The following is a 13045-nucleotide window of genomic DNA, read 5'->3' as shown; positions in this document are numbered from 1 at the left end:
AAACAGGGAATAGTGAAGCAGAAGATTTTCTAGAATTAATTGACGATTGCTTTCTTACGCAACACATTAAGGAACCAACACGGGAAAATAATATTTTAGATTTAGTGTTAACTAACAGGGAAACGCAAATTAATGACATCGAAATAGGGAGTGAGCTAGGGAGCAGTGATCACAAAGAAATCAGATTTAGCATAGAATGGAATAGACCAGTAGGAGAAAATTCTGTTAAAGTGCCAGATTTTCGAAAAGCTGATTTTAATAGCCTAAGAAATTTTTTGGGTCAAATTGATTGGAAAGGCTTGGGTATGGGGTGTGGGCCGGTCTTGGAGCGAGACATGAACCCAGCGATAGGTGACTTAAATGGGGATTTCGATGTGGATTCAATATATAACTTATTTAAGAATATTCTAAACAAAGCACAGGAACGTAGTATACCATACAAATTGAATAGATCGTATACTAATGACCCAAAGTGGATAACAAAGAATTTGAAGAACCTTATAGGTAAAAAGAGAGCTTGGTACAAAAGGATTAAAAATGGGGAGGTCACTTTAGAACAGGAATTCGTACAACTGGTTAGAAATGTTAAAAAAGAGATAAGGAAAGCAAAAAGAAACTATGAAGTTCGCATAGCAGGGCAAGCAAAGACAAATCCTAAAGGGTTTTTTCAGTTATATCGTACTAAGACTAGGGAAAGGATAGGTCCATTAAAAACTGAGACAGGTCAAATAACAGATAGTGATGAAGAGATGAGTAGTATTTTTAATAAATATTTTGTATCTGTATTTACTAAAGAGGAACTTAACAATATGCCTTCAGCCGAACAAGTCTATGTGGGTGGGGACGAGGACAGGTTGACGAGTTTAGCAGTTACCAGGGAGGATGTTCTTAAACAAATAGTAAAACTCAAACCAAACAAATCCCCAGGGCCGGATGAAGTGTTTGCTAGGGTGCTTAAAGAATGCAAAGAGGAGCTTTGTGACCCACTGTCAACCATATTTAATAAATCAATAGTCAGGCAGAGTGCCAGAGTTTTGGAAAGTTGCTAATGTGATACCAGTTTTTAAGAAAGGAGATAGATCACTTGCGTCTAACTATCGACCAATTAGCCTAACGTCTATTGTGGGAAAGTTACTCGAATCTATAATAGCAAATAAAATTCGTCTTCATCTTGAAAAACATAAATTAATAATTGAGTCGCAACATGGTTTTATAAATGGCCGTTCATGTTTAACAAATTTGTTATCTTTTTATTCTAGCATTGTTGAGGCAGTTGATAGTGGTAAGGATTGCGATGTTGTATAATTTTATTTTGTATAATTTTATTTGAGGAGACCAGCAGTAAAGGGACCTCGTCTTGGAGAGTTGCGAAAGACAGGGGCCTTAAGAAGACTTTGATAAAGCCGCCTTCAAACGCCATAGCAACTTCAAATTCATTTGACGTTTTGGAGGACGAGTGCTGTGGAGAGACTGTGGATCGCGCAAAAGGGAAAGCAACGAAGAGAAAGGAAGCGCAGGCCCCTCAGAAAGTAAAGGAAGTACCTAAGCAAACATTAGTTGTGGGAGATTCCCAGATAAGGTATTTCCCAGATATTTTCCAAAATTCCCAGATAACAAATTTTGTCTTCATCTTGAAAAACATAAATTAATAATTGAGTCGCAACATGGTTTTATAAATGGCCGTTCATGTTTAACAAATTTGTTATCTTTTTATTCTAGCATTGTTGAGGCAGTTGATAGTGGTAAGGATTGCGATGTTGTATACCTTGACTTTAGCAAAGCTTTTGATACAGTGCCACATGAAAGACTGATTAAAAAAATAGAGTCTCATGGTATTGGGGGTGCTATATTAAGCTGGATTAGGGCATGGCTATACCAAAGGAAACAGAGAGTTAGTATAAATGGAATCAAGTCAGAGTGGGAAAATGTTGTAAGTGGAGTGCCTCAAGGCTCTGTCCTGGGACCTCTGTTGTTTATAATATATATAAATGATTTAGATTCAGGTTTGAGTAGCAACATTTGCAAATTTGCCGATGATACGAAAATCGGTAGGGAAATTAATTCGGAGGAGGACTCACTATCACTTCAAGTTGATCTAGATAGGGTTTTGAAATGGTCAAAGGATTGGCAGATGCAGTTTAATGCTGATAAATGTAAAGTTCTGAGGTTAGGTAATGATGATAGAGTTACAAGATACGAGCTAGATGGTGTTGTGATTGCGAAGTCGGATTGCGAAAGGGATCTGGGAGTTATGATTAGTAAGAATTTAAAACAAAAGGATCAATGCATAAATGTTCGTAATAAGGCAAATCGGACACTTGGATTTATTAATCGCAGCGTTAGTAACAAGACACCTGGTGTGGTTCTCAAGCTATATCTTGCTCTAGTTAGGCCCCATTTAGATTATGCAGTTCAGTTTTGGTCGCCATATTATAAAATGGATATAAATTCACTTGAACGTGTCCAGCGTAGGATGACTAAGTTAATTCCCCAAATTAGAAATCTTTCATATGAAGAAAGATTAACAAAGCTTAAGTTGCATTCACTGGAAAGGCGAAGAGTTAGGGGTGACATGATAGAGGTTTACAAGTGGATGAATGGACATAACCGGGGGGATATTAATAGGGTATTAAAAGTATCAACACAGGACAGAACACGAAACAATGGATATAAATTGGATAAGTTTAGATTTAGGAAAGACTTGGGTAAATACTGGTTCAGTAACAGGGTTGTTGATTTGTGGAACCAATTGCCGCGTAACATTGTGGAGGTGGGGTCCCTCGATTGTTTCAAGCACGGGTTGGACAAGTATATGAGTGGGATTGGGTGGTTATAGAATAGGAGCTGCCTCGTATGGGCCAATAGGCCTTCTGCAGTTACCTTTGTTCTTATGTTCTTATGTTCACATGAAAGACTGATTAAAAAAATAGTCTCATGGTATTGGGGGTGCTATATTAAGCTGGATTAGGGCATGGCTATACCAAAGGAAACAGAGAGTTAGTATAAATGGAATCAAGTCAGAGTGGGAAAATGTTGTAAGTGGAGTGCCTCAAGGCTCTGTCCTGGGACCTCTGTTGTTTATAATATATATAAATGATTTAGATTCAGGTTTGAGTAGCAACATTTGCAAATTTGCCGATGATACGAAAATCGGTAGGGAAATTAATTCGGAGGAGGACTCACTATCACTTCAAGTTGATCTAGATAGGGTTTTGAAATGGTCAAAGGATTGGCAGATGCAGTTTAATGCTGATAAATGTAAAGTTCTGAGGTTAGGTAATGATGATAGAGTTACAAGATACGAGCTAGATGGTGTTGTGATTGCGAAGTCGGATTGCGAAAGGGATCTGGGAGTTATGATTAGTAAGAATTTAAAACAAAAGGATCAATGCATAAATGTTCGTAATAAGGCAAATCGGACACTTGGATTTATTAATCGCAGCGTTAGTAACAAGACACCTGGTGTGGTTCTCAAGCTATATCTTGCTCTAGTTAGGCCCCATTTAGATTATGCAGTTCAGTTTTGGTCGCCATATTATAGAATGGATATAAATTCACTTGAACGTGTCCAGCGTAGGATGACTAAGTTAATTCCCCAAATTAGAAATCTTTCATATGAAGAAAGATTAACAAAGCTTAAGTTGCATTCACTGGAAAGGCGAAGAGTTAGGGGTGACATGATAGAGGTTTACAAGTGGATGAATGGACATAACCGGGGGGATATTAATAGGGTATTAAAAGTATCAACACAGGACAGAACACGAAACAATGGATATAAATTGGATAAGTTTAGATTTAGGAAAGACTTGGGTAAATACTGGTTCAGTAACAGGGTTGTTGATTTGTAGAACCAATTGCCGCGTAACATTGTGGAGGTGGGGTCCCTCGATTGTTTCAAGCACGGGTTGGACAAGTATATGAGTGGGATTGGGTGGTTATAGAATAGGAGCTGCCTCGTATGGGCCAATAGGCCTTCTGCAATTACCTTTGTTCTTATGTTCTTATGTTCTTACTCATCTCTTCATCACTATCTGTTATTTGACCTGTCTCAGTTTTTAATGGACCTATCCTTTCCCTAGTCTTAGTACGATAAAACTGAAAAAACCCTTTAGGATTTATCTTTGCTTGCCCTGCTATGCGAACTTCATAGTTTCTTTTTGCTTTCCATATATCTTTTTTAACATTTCTAACCAGTTGTACGAATTCCTGTTCTAAAGTTACCTCCCCATTTTTAATCCTTTTGTACCAAGCTCTCTTTTTACCTATAAGGTTCTTCAAATTCTTTGTTATCCACTTTGGGTCATTAGTATTCGATCTATTCAATTTGTATGGTATACTACGTTTGTGTGCTTTGTTTAGAATATTCTTAAATAAGTTATATATTGAATTCACATCGAAATCCCCATTTACGTCACCTATCGCTGGGTTCATGTCTCGCTCCAAGACCGGCTCCCACCCCATACCCAAGACTTTCCAATCAATTTGACCCAAAGAATTTCTTAGGCTATTAAAATCAGCTTTTCGAAAATCTGGCACTTTAACAGAATTTTCTCCTACAGGTCTATTCCATTCTATGCTAAATCTGATTTCTTTGTGATCACTGTTCCCTAGCTCACTCCCTATTTCGATGTCATTAATTTGTGTTTCCCTGTTAGTTAACACTAAATCTAAAATATTATTTTCCCATGTTGGTTCCTTAACGTGTTGCGTAAGAAAGCAATCGTCAATTAATTCTAGAAAATCTTCTGCTTCACTATTCCCTGTTTTGTTCAACCAGTTTATTCCACTAAAATTAAAGTCACCCATGACGTAAATACTGTTAGATCTAGATGCTCTAGATATTTCATCCCATAGATGCTTTGCTTCCATTCTGTCTAAATTTGGTGGCCTATATATAACTCCTATTATAATATTATTTGCTTTTTTGCATAATTCTATCCAAATAGTTTCTGAGTGTGGCTCAGTTTTGATTCCCTCTTTGATACTACATTTCAAATTGTCCCTAACATATATGGCTACTCCCCCTCCTCGTCTAATATATCTATCTGTGTGAAATAGTTTAAATCCATTTATTTGATATTCAGCTAATAGTTCTCTATTTTCTACATTCATCCACGTTTCGGTAAGTGCAATAATATCTATTTTTTCTGTGCAGACAAGAGCATTTAATTCGTTAATTTTATTTCTTAGACTTCTACTGTTAGTGTAATATACCCTAAGTGAATTGTTATTTTGAGGCCCTTCTCTTTCCCTGATCATTTTGCCAATTCCTTTCTCCCACAAACAAATACTTTTATTATCTCCTTCCTCCAAATTAATTCCCATACCTCTATCTACTAACAGTTTAAATCCAAACAAACACCTGTAACCACTTCTTCCAACGAGTTCCCAACAGCAACAACCCCAGCTCTCGATAGATGCACCCCATCACGAGCATACATTTCATTTCTTCCATAGAAGTGTTCCCAGTTGTCTATGAAAGATATTGCATTTGATTTGCAATATCTTTCCAGCCGGCAATTGACACCAAGTGCTCTTGACATCCATTCATTTCCCACTCCCTTTCTTGGAAGAATGCCACATATTATCGGGATTCCTCCCTTGCTCCTAACTAATTCAATGGCAGTCCTGAATCTCTGTATTAGTTCCTCACTCCTAACTCGTCCAACATCATTACCCCCTGCACTAATACAAATAATAGATTTGTTCCCATTTCCTGTCATAATATCATTCATGTTTCCAACAATATCACCAATTCCAGCTCCCGGGTAGCAAACCCTTAATCTGTTCCCTCTATCTCTGGCACAAAACGTTCTGTCTAAATACCTCACCTGGGAATCTCCCACAACCAAAATTCGCTTAGATTCTCCCTTTTCCTTTCGAGCAGTTTGAGGGAACTGCGCTTTAATGCTCCTCGTTACTTTGTCTTTGCCACCTCGTTGAACAACAGGTTCAACACAGCACTCGTCCTCTAATACGTCAAATGCATTAAAAGTCCTTAGATGTAGGCTATTAGTTGTCGGTTTTGCCAAGGTCTTCTTAAGACCCCTGTCTTTCACAACTTGCCACGACGAGGACTTCTTAATACTGGTCCCGTCAGTCCTTCTTAATGAGGTCCCGACAACACTGGCCTCCTCCTTCGTTTCCTCCCGGAGTCCCAGCCGTCACACCTCCTCCCGCAGGGAATCCATCTCTGCTCTCAGAGCTCCAACCATACTCACTAAATCCCTCACCAATCCCTCCATTATTGCAATAATAATGTTATTAGAATCGGAGCTCCAGCTAACACAACCTCTCACTGTGACTGCACCTGACTGACTGATATATAATATATAATTGATAATATATGTCAATGCTTTAGATTCAGGTTTGAGTAGCAACATTTGTAAATTTGCCGATGATACAAAAATCGGCAGGGAAATTAACACGGAAGAAGACTCGCTATCACTTCAAGTTTATCTAAATAGGGTTTTGAAATGGTCAAAGGATTGGCAGATGGAGTTTAATGATGATAAATGTAACGTTTTGAGGCTAGGTAAAGATGATAGTTACAAGATACGAGCTAGATGGTATTGAGATTGCGAATTCGAATTGCGAAAGGGATCTGGGAGTTATGATAAGTAAGAATTTAAAACAAAAAGATCAATGCATGAATGTTCATAATAAGGCAAATAGGACACTGGGATTTATTAATCGAAGCGTTAGTAACAAGACACCTGGTGTGGTTCTTCAGCTATATTTTGCTCTAGTTAGGCCCCATTTAGATTATGCAGTTCAGTTTTGGTCGCCGTATTATAGAATGGATATAAATTGACTTAAGAACATAAGAACAAAGGTAACTGCAGAAGGCCTATTGGCCCATACGAGGCAGCTCCTATTCTATAACCACCCAATCCCACTCATATACTTGTCCAACCCGTGCTTGAAACAATCGAGGGACCTCACCTCCACAATGTTACGCGGCAATTGGTTCCACAAATCAACAACCCTGTTACTGAACCAGTATTTACCCAAGTCTTTCCTAAATCTAAACTTATCCAATTTATATCCATTGTTTCGTGTTCTGTCCTGTGTTGATACTTTTAATACCCTATTAATATCCCCCCGGTTATGTCCATTCATCCACTTGTAAACCTCTATCATGTCACCCCTAACTCTTCGCCTTTCCAGTGAATGCAACTTAAGCTTTGTTAATCTTTCTTCATATGAAAGATTTCTAATTTGGGGAATTAACTTAGTCATCCTACGCTGGACACGTTCAAGTGAATTTATATCCATTCTATAATATGGCGACCAAAACTGAACTGCATAATCTAAATGGGGCCTAACTAGGGCAAGATATAGCTTGAGAACCACACCAGGTGTCTTGTTACTAACGCTGCGATTAATAAATCCAAGTGTCCGATTTGCCTTATTACGAACATTTATGCATTGATCCTTTTGTTTTAAATTCTTACTAATCATAACTCCCAGATCCCTTTCGCAATCCGACTTCGCAATCACAACACCATCTAGCTCGTATCTTGTAACTCTATCATCATTACCTAACCTCAGAACTTTACATTTATCAGCATTAAACTGCATCTGCCAATCCTTTGACCATTTCAAAACCCTATCTAGATCAACTTGAAGTGATAGTGAGTCCTCCTCCGAATTAATTTCCCTACCGATTTTCGTATCATCGGCAAATTTGCAAATGTTGCTACTCAAACCTGAATCTAAATCATTTATATATATTATAAACAACAGAGGTCCCAGGACAGAGCCTTGAGGCACTCCACTTACAACATTTTCCCACTCTGACTTGATTCCATTTATACTAACTCTCTGTTTCCTTTGGTATAGCCATGCCCTAATCCAGCTTAATATAGCACCCCCAATACCATGAGACTCTATTTTTTTAATCAGTCTTTCATGTGGCACTGTATCAAAAGCTTTGCTAAAGTCAAGGTATACAACATCGCAATCCTTACCACTATCAACTGCCTCAACAATGCTAGAATAAAAAGATAACAAATTTGTTAAACATGAACGGCCATTTATAAAACCATGTTGCGACTCAATTATTAATTTATGTTTTTCAAGATGAAGACGAATTTTATTTGCTATTATAGATTCGAGTAACTTTCCCACAATAGACGTTAGGCTAATTGGTCGATAGTTAGACGCAAGTGATCTATCTCCTTTCTTAAAAACTGGTATCACATTAGCAACTTTCCAAAACTCTGGCACTCTGCCTGACTCTATTGATTTATTAAATATGGTTGACAGTGGGTCACAAAGCTCCTCTTTGCATTCTTTAAGCACCCTAGTAAACACTTCATCCGGCCCTGGGGATTTGTTTGGTTTGAGTTTTACTATTTGTTTAAGAACATCCTCCCTGGTAACTGCTAAACTCGTCAACCTGTCCTCGTCCCCACCCACATAGACTTGTTCGGCTGAAGGCATATTGTTAAGTTCCTCTTTAGTAAATACAGATACAAAATATTTATTAAAAATACTACTCATCTCTTCATCACTATCTGTTATTTGACCTGTCTCAGTTTTTAATGGACCTATCCTTTCCCTAGTCTTAGTACGATATAACTGAAAAAACCCTTTAGGATTTGTCTTTGCTTGCCCTGCTATGCGAACTTCATAGTTTCTTTTTGCTTTCCTTATCTCTTTTTTAACATTTCTAACCAGTTGTACGAATTCCTGTTCTAAAGTGACCTCCCCATTTTTAATCCTTTTGTACCAAGCTCTCTTTTTACCTATAAGGTTCTTCAAATTCTTTGTTATCCACTTTGGGTCATTAGTATACGATCTATTCAATTTGTATGGTATACTACGTTCCTGTGCTTTGTTTAGAATATTCTTAAATAAGTTATATATTGAATCCACATCGAAATCCCCATTTAAGTCACCTATCGCTGGGTTCATGTCTCGCTCCAAGACCGGCCCACACCCCATACCCAAGCCTTTCCAATCAATTTGACCCAAAAAATTTCTTAGGCTATTAAAATCAGCTTTTCGAAAATCTGGCACTTTAACAGAATTTTCTCCTACTGGTCTATTCCATTCTATGCTAAATCTGATTTCTTTGTGATCACTGCTCCCTAGCTCACTCCCTATTTCGATGTCATTAATTTGCGTTTCCCTGTTAGTTAACACTAAATCTAAAATATTATTTTCCCGTGTTGGTTCCTTAATGTGTTGCGTAAGAAAGCAATCGTCAATTAATTCTAGAAAATCTTCTGCTTCACTATTCCCTGTTTTGTTCAACCAGTTTATTCCGCTAAAATTAAAGTCACCCATGACATAAATACTGTTAGATCTAGATGCTCTAGATATTTCATCCCATAGATGCTTTGCTTCCATTCTGTCTAAATTTGGTGGCCTATATATTACTCCTATTATAATATTATTAGCTTTTTCGTTTAATTCAATCCAAATAGTTTCTGTGCGTGGCTCTGTTTTGATTCCCTCTTTGAGACTACATTTCAAATTGTCCCTAACATATATGGCTACTCCACCTCCTCGTCTAATATATCTATCTGTGTGAAATAGTTTAAATCCATATATTTGATATTCAGCTAATAGTTCTCTATTTTCTACATTCATCCTACGTTTCGGTAAGTGCAATAATATCTATTTTTTCTGTGCAGACAAGAGCATTTAATTCGTTAATTTTATTTCTTAGACTTCTACTGTTAGTGTAATATACCCTAAGTGAATTGTTATTTTGCGGACCTTCTCTTTCCCTGATCGTTTTGCCAATTCCTTTCTCCCACAAACACATACTTTTATTACCTCCTTCCTCCAAATCAATTCCCATACCTCTATCTACTAACAGTTTAAACCCAAACAAACACCTCTAACCACTTGAACATGTCCAGCGTAGGATGACTAAGTTAATTCCCCAAATTAGAAATCTTGCAAATGAAGAAAGATTAACAAAGCTTAAGTTGCATTCACTGGAAAGGCGAAGAGTTAGGGATGACATGATAGAGGTTTACAAGTGGATGAATTGCGAGACATGAACCCAGTGACAGGTGACGTAAAAGGGGATTTCGATGTGGATTTAATATATAACTTATTTAAGAATATTCTAAACAAAGCACAGGAACGTAGTATACCATACAAATTGAATAGATCGAATACTAGTGACCCAAAGTGGATAACAAATAATTTAAAGAACCTTATAGGTAAAAAGAGAGCTTGGTACAAAAGGATTAAAAATGGGGAAGTCAGTTTAGAACAGGAATTCATACAACTGGTTAGAAATGTTAAAAAAGAGATTAGGAAAGCAAAAAGAAACTATGAAGTTCGCATAGCAGAGCAAGCAAAGTCAAATCCGAAAGGGTTTTTTCAGTTATATCGAACTAAGACTAGGGAAAGGATAGGTCCATTAAAATCTGAGACAGGTCAAATAACGGATAATGACTAGGAGATGAGGAGTATTTTTAACAAATATTTTATATCTGTATTTACTAAAGAAGAACTTAACAATATGCCTTCAGCCGAACAAGTCTATGTGGGTGGGGATGAGGACAGGTTTACTAGTTTAGCAGTTACCAGGGAGGATGTAATTAAACAATTAGAAAAACTAAAACCAAACAAATCCCCAGGGCCGGATGAAGTGTTTGCCAGGGTGCTTAAAGAATGCAAAGAGGAGCTTTCCGAGCCACTGTCTACCATATTTAATAAATCAATAGAGTCAGGTAAAGTGCCAGTCATGGAAGGTAGCTAATGTGATACCAATTTTTAAGAAAGGAGATAGATCACTTGCGTCAAACTATCGGCCAATTAGCCTAACGTCTATTGTGGGAAAGTTACTTGAATCAATAATTGCAAATACAATTCGTCTCCATCTTGAAAAACATAAATTAATAAATGAGTCGCAACATGGTTTTACCAATGGCCGTTCATGTTTAACAAATTTGCTAACTTTTTATTCCAGCATAGTTGAGGCAGTTGATAGTGGTAAGGATTGTGATGTTGTGTACCTTCACTTTAGCAAAGATTTTGATACAATGCCACATGAAAGACTAATTAAAAAAATAGAAGCTCATGGTATTGGGGGTGCTATATTAAGTTGGATTAGGGCATGGCTATTCCAAAGGAAACAGAGAGTTATAAATGGGGTTAAGTATAAATGGGGTTAAGTGAGAGAGGGATAATGTTGTTAGTGGAGTACCTCAGGGCTCTGTCCTGGGACCTCTGTTGTTTATAATATATATAAATGATTTAGATTCTGGTTTGAGTAGCAACATTTGCAAATTTGCCGATGATACGAAAATCGGTAGGGAAATTAATTCGGAGGAGGACTCACTATCACTTCAAGTTGATCTAGATAGGGTTTTGAAATGGTCAAATGATTGGCAAATGCAGTTTAATGCTGATAAATGTAAAGTTCTGAGGCTATTTAATGATGATAGAGTTAGAAGATACGAGCTAGATGGTGTTGAGATTGCGAAGTCGGATTAAGAACGTAGGAACAAAGGTAACGTCTGAAGGCCTATTGGCCCATACAGGGCAGCTCATAAGAACATAAGAAGAACATAAGAACAAAGGCAACTGCAGAAGGCCTGTTGGCCCATACGAGGCAGCTCCTATTCTATAACCACCCAATCCCACTCATATACTTGTCCAACCCGTGCTTGAAACAATCGAGGGACCCCACCTCCACAATGTTACGCGGCAATTGGTTCCACAAATCAACAACCCTGTTACTGAACCAGTATTTACCCAAGTCTTTCCTAAATCTAAACCTATCCAATTTATATCCATTGCTTCGTGTTCTGTCCTGTGTTGATACTTTTAATACCCTATTAATATCCCCCCGGTTATGTCCATTCATCCACTTGTAAACCTCTATCATGTCACCCCTAACTCTTCGCCTTTCCAGTGAATGCAACTTAAGCTTTGTTAATCTTTCTTCATATGAAAGATTTCTAATTTGGGGAATTAACTTAGTCATCCTACGCTGGACACGTTCAAGTGAATTTATATCCATTCTATAATATGGCGACCAAAACTGAACTGCATAATCTAAATGGGGCCTAACTAGAGCAAGATATAGCTTGAGAACCACACCAGGTGTCTTGTTACTAACGCTGCGATTAATAAATCCAAGTGTCCGATTTGCCTTATTACGAACATTTATGCATTGATCCTTTTGTTTTAAATTCTTACTAATCATAACTCCCAGATCCCTTTCGCAATCCGACTTCGCAATCACAACACCATCTAGCTCGTATCTTGTAACTCTATCATCATTACCTAACCTCAGAACTTTACATTTATCAGCATTAAACTGCATCTGCCAATCCTTTGACCATTTCAAAACCCTATCTAGATCAACTTGAAGTGATAGTGAGTCCTCCTCCGAATTAATTTCCCTACCGATTTTCGTATCATCGGCAAATTTGCAAATGTTGCTACTCAAACCTGAATCTAAATCATTTATATATATTATAAACAACAGAGGTCCCAGGACAGAGCCTTGAGGCACTCCACTTACAACATTTTCCCACTCTGACTTGATTCCATTTATACTAACTCTCTGTTTCCTTTGGTATAGCCATGCCCTAATCCAGCTTAATATAGCACCCCCAATACCATGAGACTCTATCTTTTTAATCAGTCTTTCGTGTGGCACTGTATCAAAAGCTTTGCTAAAGTCAAGGTATACAACATCGCAATCCTTACCACTATCAACTGCCTCAACAATGCTAGAATAAAAAGATAACAAATTTGTTAAACATGAACGGCCATTTATAAAACCATGTTGCGACTCAATTATTAATTTATGTTTTTCAAGATGAAGACGAATTTTATTTGCTATTATAGATTCGAGTAACTTTCCCACAATAGACGTTAGGCTAATTGGTCGATAGTTAGACGCAAGTGATCTATCTCCTTTCTTAAAAACTGGTATCACATTAGCAACTTTCCAAAACTCTGGCACTCTGCCTGACTCTATTGATTTATTAAATATGGTTGACAGTGGGTCACAAAGCTCCTCTTTGCATTCTTTAAGCACCCTAGCAAACACTTCATC

This window comes from Procambarus clarkii, chromosome 44, assembly GCF_040958095.1.
Source record: "Procambarus clarkii isolate CNS0578487 chromosome 44, FALCON_Pclarkii_2.0, whole genome shotgun sequence".
NCBI classification, from domain to species: Eukaryota; Metazoa; Arthropoda; class Malacostraca; order Decapoda; family Cambaridae; genus Procambarus; species Procambarus clarkii.
The sequence above is the reverse complement of the archived record's forward strand: the minus strand, read 5'-3'. Positions refer to the sequence as shown.